The following is a 13,123-nucleotide window of genomic DNA, read 5'->3' as shown; positions in this document are numbered from 1 at the left end:
ATATTAATCTCCAAAATTTTTCTACCAGTTACAAATTTGTATCTTTAAGCAACATCTCTCCTATCCCACCCTTCCTCCAACCCAGACCCTGGTAAACATCACTTTACTTTCTGTTTTTACAAATTTGACTTTTTTAAATTCCACATATGAATGATATCATACAGTATTTGTCTTTCTCTCCCCAACTTATGTCACTTAGAATAATGTTCTAAGGCCCATCCATGTTGTAACAAATGGCAGGGTCTTCCTTTTTTCCTTTGAATAAATAATATTTCATTATATATATATATATATATATATATCATATCTTATTTATAATTTCACTTATTACCAAAAATGCATTGTGTTGAATGTTTTCTTTTTGCACCTGCAGATCTATTCCTCTTCACCCTGTACTGGCCTCAGAAGCCTTACTGGGAAGAACTGTGTCAATTGATTCTTTTGCCCTCTTAAATTCCAGTTTGGTTCAGTCAATAGGAGACACCATAAAAAGAAAAGGGGTTGGAAGAGACTAAAGTTAGCTTTTTCCTGCTCAGTTCCTTCCCTATTGTGTTCTTCTAGGGTGGCTGTCTTCCCTATAAGAGGAAACAGGTCTTTTCTTAAAATTAATTTTTATTGGCACATAGTTGCCTTACACCATTGTGTTAGTCTCTACTGTACTGCAAAGTGAATATTTTACTGGATTTCCTCCCCATTTAGGCTACCACAGGGCACCTAGTTCCCTGAGCTAGACAGTAAGTTCTCATTAGCTATCTGTTTAATACATAGTATCAACAGTATATGTATATGTCAACCCCCAAATCTCAATTCATCCCATCTCTGCCTTTCTCTATCTTGGTGTCCATTTATGTTTTATATGTCTATGTCTCTATTTCTGTTTTATAAATAAGATCATCTATACCATTTCTCGGAGAAGGTAATGGCATCCCACTCCAGTACTCTTGCCTGGAAAATCCCATGGATGGAGGAGCCTGGTAGGCTCCAGTCCATGGGGTCGCTAAAAGTCGGACATGACTGAGCGACTTCACTTTCACTTTTCACTTTCATGCATTGGAGAAGGAAATGGCAACCCACTCCAGTATTCTTGCCTGGAGAATCCCAGGGACAGAGGAGCCTAGTGGGCTGCCCTCTATGGGGTCGCACAGAGTCGGACACGACTGAGGCGACTTAGCAGCAGCATACCATTTCTCTAGAGTCCACATGTAAGTCTTAATACATGATATTTGTTTTTCTCTTTCTGACTTACTTCACTCTGTCAGTCAGAGTGACAGTCTCTAGGTCCATCCATCTCTCCACAAATGATTCAGTTTCATTCCTTTTCAGAGCTGAGTAATATTCTATTGTATATATGTACTACATCTTCTTTATTAAGGAAGAAACCTAAATGTCCATTAACAAAAGAGGTAACAGCTCTTACTAGATTGTCATCTTCAAATGGCTTTTTCTAGCTACTAGTAACCACCCTTGTAAATTCTGGCATAGTAGTGTTAATGCCCCTCAGTTGTAACTAGATATGGGGTATTGAACTCTGGTTAGTAATTTCATTAACCCTGCCTACACATTTATAAGACTATAGTTTAGTACATTTTTCTCAGTCTCTTGACTCATTGGAAAAGACTCTGATGCTGGGAGGGATTGGGGGCAGGAGGAGAAGGGGACGACAGAGGATGAGATGGCTGGATGGCATTGCTGACTCGATGGACGAGAGTCTGAGTGAACTCCAGTAGTTGGTGATGGACAGGGAGGCCTAGCATGCTGCGATTCATGGGGTCGCAAAGACTCGGACACAACTGAGCAACTGAACTGAACTGAACTGACAGGGATTTTATATTACACATGCTGTGGATAACCATATTCTTTCTCAGAGACATGTTATATACATAATCCATTAAGATATCTTTGCTCATTAGTAGAAGGAATAAAACAAAAAGGAAAAATATATTTATGAAGTATCTAATACATACAAGGCAGTATTTTCAACAGTTATCAAATGCTATTTTTTAAACCCATACTTTGCATGGGTAAACATTTTTTCAAGTGCAACCTAATTCTGAAAATGAGTGAAGATGCAAAGAAAAAGGATTAATTTGTTTATTGATTTCACTTGGAGTAGTATAAAGATCTTAGAACCTTATTGGGTATTCTCATTGAAGCTTCTCTAGAAATGGACCATCAGGCACAATTATTACTTGTATACCTGTTGAAATTCACCATCAAGAAGGGTAGTTTAGGATACTTTCAAGGTCACTGAGGAAAATAATGATTTCATTGACACTATCTAACTTTTCTTAAACATTGTGTGCTTCTCATTACACTCTAGCATAACAAAATAAACCTAAAATGTGAATTAATTGTATATGTACTTAACAGCAGATAATTCTTAGGAAGTAAAACCAACTCGAAAGAATTTTCCAAATGAACAGTAATATGAGAAAACTTAGTACTATTATAAAAATAAAACTAAAGCAACCTAGATGGGATGCTCCATTTAATATTTCATATTTTATTCATATAATTTAAAATAATGGATATATATATTATATATACTTATCCTACTATGTGGTTTTAAATGATACCATACAGGCAGTTAGGCCACCCAATATAGATTTCCCAATTAAACTTAAAGTAAATCGGTTTAAAACATTAAAAGACATGCCAAATACATAGATATTGTTCATTATTTAATACATTTATCTTTTTCATCAACACATTCATTTTTATTTTGCAAATTTTGGTTCTCTGTATTTACTTCAAGTATGTTTTAAAATAAAAATGTAAAATAATTAAATACAAAGGAAAATTCCATACTCCTGACTTAAATCAGGAAGTTCCTGGGGGGTACCTGGCTATTTGGCTGACATGGACCTTCCTTGGAAGAAGAAGCTTTAAAATGAAAAATAATTGTTCAGTCATTAATTGTAGCATTTAATTTGGAAATCTTAGTTTCCCATATTTTATAGCTTTGAATTAATTTCTTAAAACTTGAATCTGGTCTATCCACAGTATTTTTCTGATTCCTGATTTAGGAGCATAAAATTTATTGCCTTATTCTTATATTGGAAAATGACAGACTTTTGCAGAATGTCTAACTAAAACAAACAGGAGATCCTAGGTATGCCCTGTCCACATCTCATAAAGGCTGAGCACTCTAATACATGCTGCTGGATTTCTTACTGCCACCTGTACCTCTCCTTACATAAGGCTTTCCCCTGGCTTCCAGGGCCAACTTTGCCTGCCAAGTGGCAGGAATAGAAATGAGCATTCCTATCCCCCAGAGCTGTCCTCACCCAATGATAGAGCAGATAACTTAGAAATTTTTTAGCTCTTTTACTTCTGGATGTGTGTTCCATACCATTTCCTATCACTCCCCACTGGGATAAGGTCCCAGTTCTCAGAGTAGACACTTATTTGAAATAATATCCCATTGCCATCTTTCTTGTTTTACCCTCCCACTCTCCATGAGTTTTTTTCCTGAAACTACTTCTGAATTTGCATATTAATCCTGTCTCAATGATCTACTTTTGTTTGAACCCAAATAAATCATAAGTTCTATTAAATAGTGCTTGTATATACAGAATTAAACAGAAAAACAAAGCAGAGGTTTTCTAATATGATCAACAGATTAATACAACTTGAGTTTATACTGAATGCCATGAATACTGATCTTAATCCAGAGTTTCCCAAATGGTATCTGGCAGTTTACAGGTATATCACAGTTATGTTACAATGTGCAAATATATTGATGATTTCATCTCTAGCTAGCCAGAATCCTTGTTCAATGTGTCTCTGCTGCTGCTGCTACTGCTAAGTCGCTTCAGTCATGTCTGACTCTGTGCGACCCCATAGACAGCAGCCTACCAGGCTCCTCTGTCCCTGGGATTTTCCAGGCAAGAACACCGGCGTGGGTTGCCATTTCCTTCTCCAATGCAGGAAAGTGAAAAGTCAAAGTGAGAAAGTCGTTCAGTCATGTCCAACTCTTAGCAACCCCAAGGACTGCAGCCTACCAGGCTCCTCTGTCCATGGGATTACTTATAGGTAATCTCTGTCTGTCCAACTCTACTATAAAAATATTCCTAAGTGTATCCTGTTTATGCCAACATTTTAAAAATGTTAGAAGGACTGTCTTGGACTATCGTCATCATATTTTGCTGCAAGCTGTGTTATGCACACATTTCTATGGTTATAAATTTAGTTAAAATTAAAATTAATGTCATATACAATAAAATTCTATATGAATCATTAGCTACAGTGAGCATTAAATATTTGACAACTTCCCAAAGATTAAAGAAAGCATATGTATACCTAAATGAGATATTCAAGTTACTTCCCTGGTGGCTCAGATGGTAAAGCGTCTGCCTACAATGCGGGAGACCCGGGTTCAATCCCTGGGTTGGGAAGATCCTCTGGAGAAGGAAATGGCAACCCACTCCAATACTCCTCTTGCCTGGAAAATCCCATGGACGGAGGAGCGTGATAGGCTACAGTCAATGGGGTCACAAAGAGTCGGACACGACTGAGCGACTTCACTTCACTTCACTTATGTTAGATAACTCTCAGGATTTTGGTTATTAGTTTTGAAGATGTGTGAATTCCCACAGAGATAGCCTACTGAAAATATTAATAATCCATGGTATGACTATTGATAAAAACAGAATAGTGATAGCTGGTTGAGGCAGCAGGGTCTTCAGATCTTCCTGATTATAATCCTCTGGACTAGATGACCAGATTCCTAGGGGCTCCAAAATGTAGCAGCGGGGTTTTCTGAAATAAATAAATGAATTATAACACTACTCTCTTACAGAAAAAAAAGAAGAGATACTTAATATTTTTATCTTTAGTAATTAGGTCACTCAAAAAGTCAAAAATTTTCTATTAGTGATGAGAGCCAATAAAATTTATTCTCCTGCAAGATACTTTATGGCATATAACTTCTTCTAGGAAGTCAAAATATTTCAGAAAAATAAAATTTAAACCTACCATGCTTCAGGAATTTTCTTCTTGTTTAGAACTACGTACTACAATTTGTCGGTGTAACTTCAGATTTTATAATATTCATCATATTATAATTATTCACACTAATACTTAGTCATTATTGAGTTATAAAATTTTTAACAAGTTATACATCCTAATATGAAAGAAACTTGGGAAGTTTTAATAATCTAAAATTAAATGATTAAAGTTTAAAACAAGGCAGAACCATTCTAATAGAAATTGAGAAACTTAGTGTGATTAGGAATTTTAGTTGGATTAATTAGCAATTTTAAAATTCAACTCTGTTTTTGTCTTGATTCTTCTTCTGAATTCATTATATGGCACATATATTAAAAAATGTGCATATTTTTCTGTGAAGAATTTTTGACAGGGGTTAATTTTAAAGGATATTATTACATGTATTATTGTTTAAAACACATTAGAGTAGCCCAATAGATAATGAATACATGTTATTAATAATATGTGTAATGATAATGTTACAAAAGACATAAAATTCCGTAAATGTATAGGAAAGTACTTTATCATTTTCAGTACAAAGACTGAAGGAGAAAATTAAAGTATTAGTGATCTGTACATGAAAATATTGAGAGTATAATGTTTTAGTCAGATTTAATATCAGTTTGCAAAAAGCATAAGGCAATAATGCACAGTTAATCGTAGAGTGCTCACATCGTGTGAAAGTCTTTGTGCAATAAACTGTTAAAATTCCTATTCTATTTTAAAAAACTTGACTTGAGGGACATTTGGTCTTGTGCAAAATGTTAATAAGACACTTGGATTACAACAAAAAGTCCTTGAAATTTGGTCCTATCTAAAATGTCCATGATTAACTTCCCTGGCTGTTTAGTTGTTAAGATTTCACCTTCCAATGTAGAAGGTTCATGTTTGAACACTAGTCAGGGCATTAAGATCCTACATGTCTCTTGGCCAACGAAACTAAAACATAAAAACAGAGGCAATATTGAAATAAATTCAATAAAGACTTTTAAAATGGTCCACATTAAAAAAAAAAAAAGCTAAGAAAATAAATAAAATATCTATGAGCATGTACGTTCCATGCCACGTGATTTTTGACAGGACAAGGACATTTTGGTGTGGACCGAATGTCTCTATGGACATTTTGGACAGGGTCAAATATGGCCAAATATTAAGGACATTTTGGAGTGACCAAGTGTTATGGATGTGGCCGACAGGACCAAGTGTCTGCTAATTTAGAATTTGACTGTATCTACTTTTTTCTTTTCCACTGAAAGTAAATTGTATAGTGGATAGGAAAGGAATGGCTAAAGTCTATTTTGGATCTAAATTAATGTTGATAATTTTCCACAAACTTCTCTGAAGTTTTTTACACAAATTTTATTCTGAATTTGTCTTTGCTTCAGAATTTTAGTGCTATTCAGTTCTGATTCACAGTCCAAGTTCAATCTATTTACTTGAATAGGTAAGCAATATTCTAAATATTTGAAAACAAACCAATTTACTGTAATAGCAACCTTGAAATTTTGTCTTACTAAGGATAATATATTTAATGTTATATATATCCTTATAAAATAAATATTAATCCAAATGAAATGGCAACATCAAACTGAGACTCTGCATTGGAATCTGAAAAGCAGTATAAAATTATGCAATTGTGCTGATATTTATCATAATCAATAATTTATTAATTGTGTAAAGGTAAAAATAAAATAATGTCTATGAATTAGCCCAGAATAGTGCTTTGTTCATAGTAGGGATATAATAAGCTTTGGCCTTTTATACAATTCATGAGGTCCTCATGGCAAGTGTACTGGGGTGGTTTGCCATTCCCTCCTCCAGTGGATCATGTTTTGTCAGAACTCTCTGCTATGACCCTTTTTCGTAGGTAGCCCTACATGACATGGCTCATAGCTTCATTGAGTTACTCAAGCCCATTTGCCAGGACAAGGCAGTGAACCATGAAGGGGAACTAAAGATCCAATGCCAACATTCTCTGGGTTATAGAGAAAGCAAGGGGATTTCAGAAAAACATATACCTCTGATTTCAGAAAAACATATAGCATGACAAACTGTGGAAAGCTCTTAGAGAGATGGGAATACCAGACCATCATATCTGTCTCCTGAGAAACCTTATGCGGGTCAAGAAGCAATAGTTAGAACCCTGTATGGAACAAATGATTGGTTCAAGATCAAGAAAGGAGCAGGACAGGGCTGTCTGCTTGTCATCTTGTTTGTTTAACCTATAGGCCAACCAAGCACATCATGAGAAATGCTGGGCTGGATGAGTTACAAGCTGGAATCAAGATAGAAGGGAAAAATATCAACAACCTCAGATATGCAGATGATACTACTCTATGGCAGAAAGCAAAGAAGAACTAGAGTCTCTTGTTAAGGAAGAGAGTGAAAGAGCCAGCTTAAGACTAAATATTGAAAAAACTAAGGTCATGGCATCCAGCCGCATTGCTGCATGGCAAATGAAAGGGGAAAAGGTGGAAGTAGTGACAGATTTCCTCTTCCTGGGCTCCAAAAGCCCTGTGGATTGTGACTGCAGCCATGAAATCAGAAGACAATGGCTTCTTGGCAGGAAAGCGATGACAAATGTAGACAGGGTGTTGAAAAACAGAGATATCACTCTGCCAACAAAGGTCCATGTAGTCAAAGCTGTGGTCTTCCCAGTGATCATGTACGGTTGTGAGAGCTGGACTGTAAAGGCAGAACACCAAAGAATTGATGCCTTCAAACTGTGATGCTGGAGAAGACTCCTGAAAGTCCCTTGGACAGCAAGGAGATCAAACCAGTCAATCTTAAGGGAGATCAAGCCTGAGTATTCACTGAAAGGACAGATGCTGAAGCTGAAGCTCTAGTATTTTGGTCATCTGATGCAAACAGATGACTCAATGGAAAAGTTCCTGATGCTGAGAAGGATTGAGGGCAGAAGAAGAAGGTGTCAGAGGATGAGATGGCTGGATGGCATCACTGATGCAATGAATGTGAAATTAGGCAAACTCTGGGAGATGGTGAGGGACAGGGAGACCTGGCCTGCTGCCATCCATGGGGTTGCAAAAAGTTGGACATGACTGGATGACTGAATAACAAAAATAAGCTTTGACTGAATCTGTAGAAAATTTTCATGTCCAACTCTTTGTGACCCCATGAACTGTAGTCCACCAGATTCCTCTGTTGGTGGGATTTTCCTGGCAAGAATACTGAAGTAGATTGCTATTGCTTTCTCCAGGGGATCTTCCTGACCCAGGGATTGAACCCACATTGCCTGCATTGGGAGGTGAATTCTTTACTGTTGAGTCAGCAGAGATAGGAAGTATATAGTACTTTTTCCCCTTCTATCAGGAAGAAAATAATTGAATTAATAGAACAAAAATAGGCATAAATTTAATTATCTATTTAAGCTACTGTTTGCTATTTATTATGCCATATGATTCAGACTGAAGTAAAATCTATCTTTGATTATATCACTTTTTATACCCTGTTTATATTTTTAATGTTAAATCTTATATCTGAAACTCACACGTATGTTTAATATACACACATTTGATATTCTATATTGCAAAAAGAGTTGGACATGACTGAGCAAGCATCCATCCATACTCTGTACAGTGTTTTTTTTTTACAACTGTTCAATGGCAATGACAGAAAGAAATATACACACATATAGAAGTTATCTATCTACAATAACATATCTATCGTTTTTTAGAAGAAATGTAGGAAGATAGTACCATAAAGTACTTAGTAGAGGAGCTTGAGCTGGACCATGGAGGCTGGGTACTACTGAAAAAAAAATATTCAGAAAACATGTATAAAAGTGTTCTAAAGAGTAAAATAGCATGACAAAATAAAGGAAGCAGGTGCGCAGGCGGCATGCTTGGGAAATGACGATTACACAAAATTGGATGGAAGTAAGAGTACTAAGAGATAAGCTGGGAGAAATACTTTTGTTTACAACACTATAGTACAGAAAAGATGTTCAAATGATCATATGATAGATAAAATGTAGAGAAGTCTTATTTTCCTGATGAATGGATAGGAAGGGCATAGCCTAAACTTGGCAGAGATGCTCACAACCAGAGAAACTAAACAATTGGATCCACTCATTAATTCCCAGCTATTCTTTCCTGGCATCCATTAGAGAATGCGATGATTATGTAACTCTTCAATGTTATAATCTGACAGCTCTCTGAAAAGTCTTTCTGGTACTGTATTTTTAAAAGGTTCTGGTTCAGTAGTTGGCAAAGGACTCAGAAATCTCTCTAAAATGTAACCATTCTCATCTTTTAAAGTCATTAGCTTTTTGGTGAAAGTCATAGCAAGCCCAGATCTCATGCTGAGGACATCTGCATCTGAATATCATAAGGCAGCCGTGAACCCAGCAAACCTTAGTTCAAAATTGGCTACTGCATTGATTCATATGAGTGTACTGCAGTGGTTTTCTTTTTTCCTCCTTTCTTTCTTAATCTTCAAATAATTTGATCTGAGGGCTATTCCAAGCTGTCTTACAAAGTCATGGAAACATAATGACTTATAGAGTGAAATGTAAAAATAATATTAAGTAAAATTAAGAATGAGATTGAGACAATCTCCCCATAATCTCCTCATGTTCTTTTAGCTCATCTATTGTACAGAAGCAAATTTTATCAAAAAAATAAAGATACCATATGGAAGGATATGGGAAGGGGATACTGAACAAAGCTTAACATTACAATTTAACATTATAACTTGAATTATAAGTTATATACTGGAATTTCAAGCCCATAGACACCTTTCCATTCTTGCTTGGAAATATTTGAATTACTGGAGAAATTTTACATCATAAAATAATCCTCTATCTTTTTTTCCCCCTCTTTTCAATTTATGAGCCTAAGTAAAACTCTGGGCTTCTTACTACTTTTCATAGGAAGTATAAGGAGAGTCAACTTTACTAGACATTAAACTTCATAAGTGTAGGGACATTGTTTATCTGGATCACTACTTTATCCCAGAGTAAGCTAGTGTCAGTGTGCAGAGCATGGAAATGAATATTCATTAAATGAATGCACTTACTAGGTAATTGCAAAGGTAAGAGTTTATAAGAAGAAATGTTGAAAATGGGAACAATTGGACCAACAGGAAATCACACTTAAATTGAGTTTTTAAGTATAAATAGGGATTAGTGATGAAGACAAAAGAGATTATTGGACCATAGAGAGGAGTATTCTACACTGAGGAAATTAGTTTATATTCAACCATTTCTGTTACTACAACCTGCATGTGAATGTACCTATGTATATATGTGTCTAAAAATAAATATATATGAAATTATTATATGTGTATAAAGCATTATTTATATAAATTATAAACAAATTTTAGGAAAATGAGACTCTCTTCTATTATTTCTTTGTCTTACCTTGTCAAGTATCTTCAACCCACAGTTTGGAAACTACTAAAAATAAGTCTTACCGATGACTCTAAAGACCCCCAAAATTAAATGGAGTCATTACAGTTGATTTTTACACCCTTTAATTTTAGTGACTATCTCCTTAATCTTTCCTGCCCTGTATAGCATGATGATAGATAAATAGATTTATTCTGCATCTCTAACTATTTCTTCTGTGTCTTTATCCCTGGCATGCATTCTGTTTCTGATCTCCCAAATGGGACATCTCTGGACATAGTTGGGATTATATGTGTGGTCTTTGTATAGCTATGTCTGCCTCTCATTCTGCTCTTAGGGAAAAAAAAAAAAAAAGATAACTCTTTAATACTGTCCATTACTGTTGTTTCAACCATCAATTCTGAGACTTGAGTCTTTTTTTTTTTTTCACTCTAAATTTCTGATGTCATTTTAAAGCTTCAATCCCAAGTTTCAGAATTGTCAGTAGACATTTCTACCTCCCTGAAATGCAATTATGTTAAAATCAAATGGTAAAAAATCAGAGAGAATTGGGGAGAACATTTAGGACATAAATAGAAAAGATCTGAAGCCAAAATTCTGGGGAATAGCAACATTTCCATGTAGGGAAAGTAAAGAGCATAATGGAATGTAAAATAAACTGGTAGAGAATAATATGAAAAAACTGAAGAGGCTCATCAGGGTAAAGTACAGAAGAAGAAGGTCACCAGAAAAAGCAAATCTATTTATATGTTTAGCTATTGAGATTTTTTTTTAATTAAGTGCATCCACTAGCTTTAACTTTAATAAGTAGAGCATTATGTGTGACTTTGAGGAGGATTGCTAAAGAGAATCGGTAAGCACAGAATCAGAATTTGTCCAGTTGTGGAGTGAGTGGATGGGATGATACAGAGACAAAAAAGAGATGTGCTCTTTTAGGAGCTTGGCTTTGAAGTTGTCTTTGATAAAATTATCAGCAAATAGTCAAGGACGATCATCAAACTTGGCTTTTGGCCTTGTTTTTGTTAAAGAGGGGCTCAGATTTCACATAGCATCAATGAGAAGTGAAATGGAGGTTCATGGGTTCCAGTATTATAAAAGAAATAAAAAGACATCAATAGAATTCCAGAAAAAGTAGCCCAAACCTTAGAAGTAATTTGGTCAAAGAGTCTAATCTAAGTTTGACCATGTCTCTAGATTTAATTTATAGGAAATTTATAGGAAAAACAGATGTGAGAGAATGCTATCAGGAATTTTCAGGCTGTGGGAAACTTAAGGGCAATTTCCTCAATTACTTTTCCAAACTAATTGTCAGAGTTGGAATGGTGAAAGAGACATGTGAAGCAGAGAGTCTGGAGATTATAAACCAACAAAGACACAGTAATTCATCACAAGCTATGAGCTGTGTCTGGATCTAGCTTCAAGTAAATATTTGTAATTGTTTAAATGATATTTGTAAGGCAACTATAACCTTGACTAGTGACTGAAATTTAATAACTATTATTAATTTTATAGGCATCTGAATGGTTTTGTCATTGGGTTTTAATTTTAAGGTACATTTATCTTTCAAAGAAACACACTGAGGAAATGATATCTGATACACGCCATATTGGGATTTTCTTTAAAAAATACAGGCAAGGAATGTTGGGGATAGTGTGAAATAACATTGGGTATAAGTCAAGGCTGGGAATGCTGGGTGTTGGGTACATGGATATCAATTATATTACTGTCAATTGTATATGTTTATATTTGCCTAATATAGTATTTTATATAATGAATGTATATTAATATATATTTAATGTAATATGTTTAAAGTAAACCTTAGAAATCAAATAAGAACCCTTTCTGGAGAAGGAAACATAACTCGAAATATAAATTAGGGAGGAACAGATTTCACGAAAATGAGCAAGGCTATGTTAAGTGTCAAGTTAAATATGGCAAGCTGGAATTCAGTGAACTTGATGATGTTGAAATGATTGATGGTTTCCCTATTTTTATTACCATTAACACAATCCTACCAATCACACATTATTATCATAGCCTTTAATTTCTAATTCTACCTCAAACCCCACATTCATGGGAGGTATTCCTTTCACACATCTCATACATTTCAGGGCTTTCTTTTCTTTCATTCATCCTCTTTCTTTAACAGTTGTCCGTATGCCTTGCTTTCACTATTGTAAAAGCTTGGTTATTCATCTTTTCTTAAGCATTTCCCTCCAGTGTATACTGCAGCAACTTTATCTACTAAACATGACATCAGTTATCTAACTGTTGGGATCCAAATCCCTTAATTTTTTCTTAGTATTGTTTCCACAAAAATAAGATTTAAATTTTTGATTCCGCATCCTTCTGTGACTTTTCATGCATATTTCTAGACTTGTGAAGAAGCTGTGAAGTGAAGTCATTCAGTCATGTCTGACTCTCTGCAACCCCATGAACTGTAGCCTACCAGGCTCCTCCATCCATGGGATTTTCCAGGCAAGAGTACTGGAGTGGGTTGCCATTTCATTTTCCAGAGGATCTTCACCACCCAGGGATTGAACCTGGGTCTCCTGCATTGCCAACAGATGCTTTTACCATCTGAGCCATGAGGGAATGTATGTGACTAAAATAATTTGTTGATTATAATTCTTTAGAGAATAATTTGGCTCATTAGTTTATGAAAGCTATCAATCTATATGCTAACTTGTTTTTAGGCTATACAGCTATTTTTATTCCCAAACCAGAAAAAATTGAACCCTCCCTAATATAAACTATTGGTTTAAA

Source organism: Bos javanicus, chromosome 14, assembly GCF_032452875.1.
Source record: "Bos javanicus breed banteng chromosome 14, ARS-OSU_banteng_1.0, whole genome shotgun sequence".
Lineage (NCBI taxonomy): Eukaryota > Metazoa > Chordata > Mammalia > Artiodactyla > Bovidae > Bos > Bos javanicus.
This window is presented reverse-complemented; position numbering follows the sequence as displayed.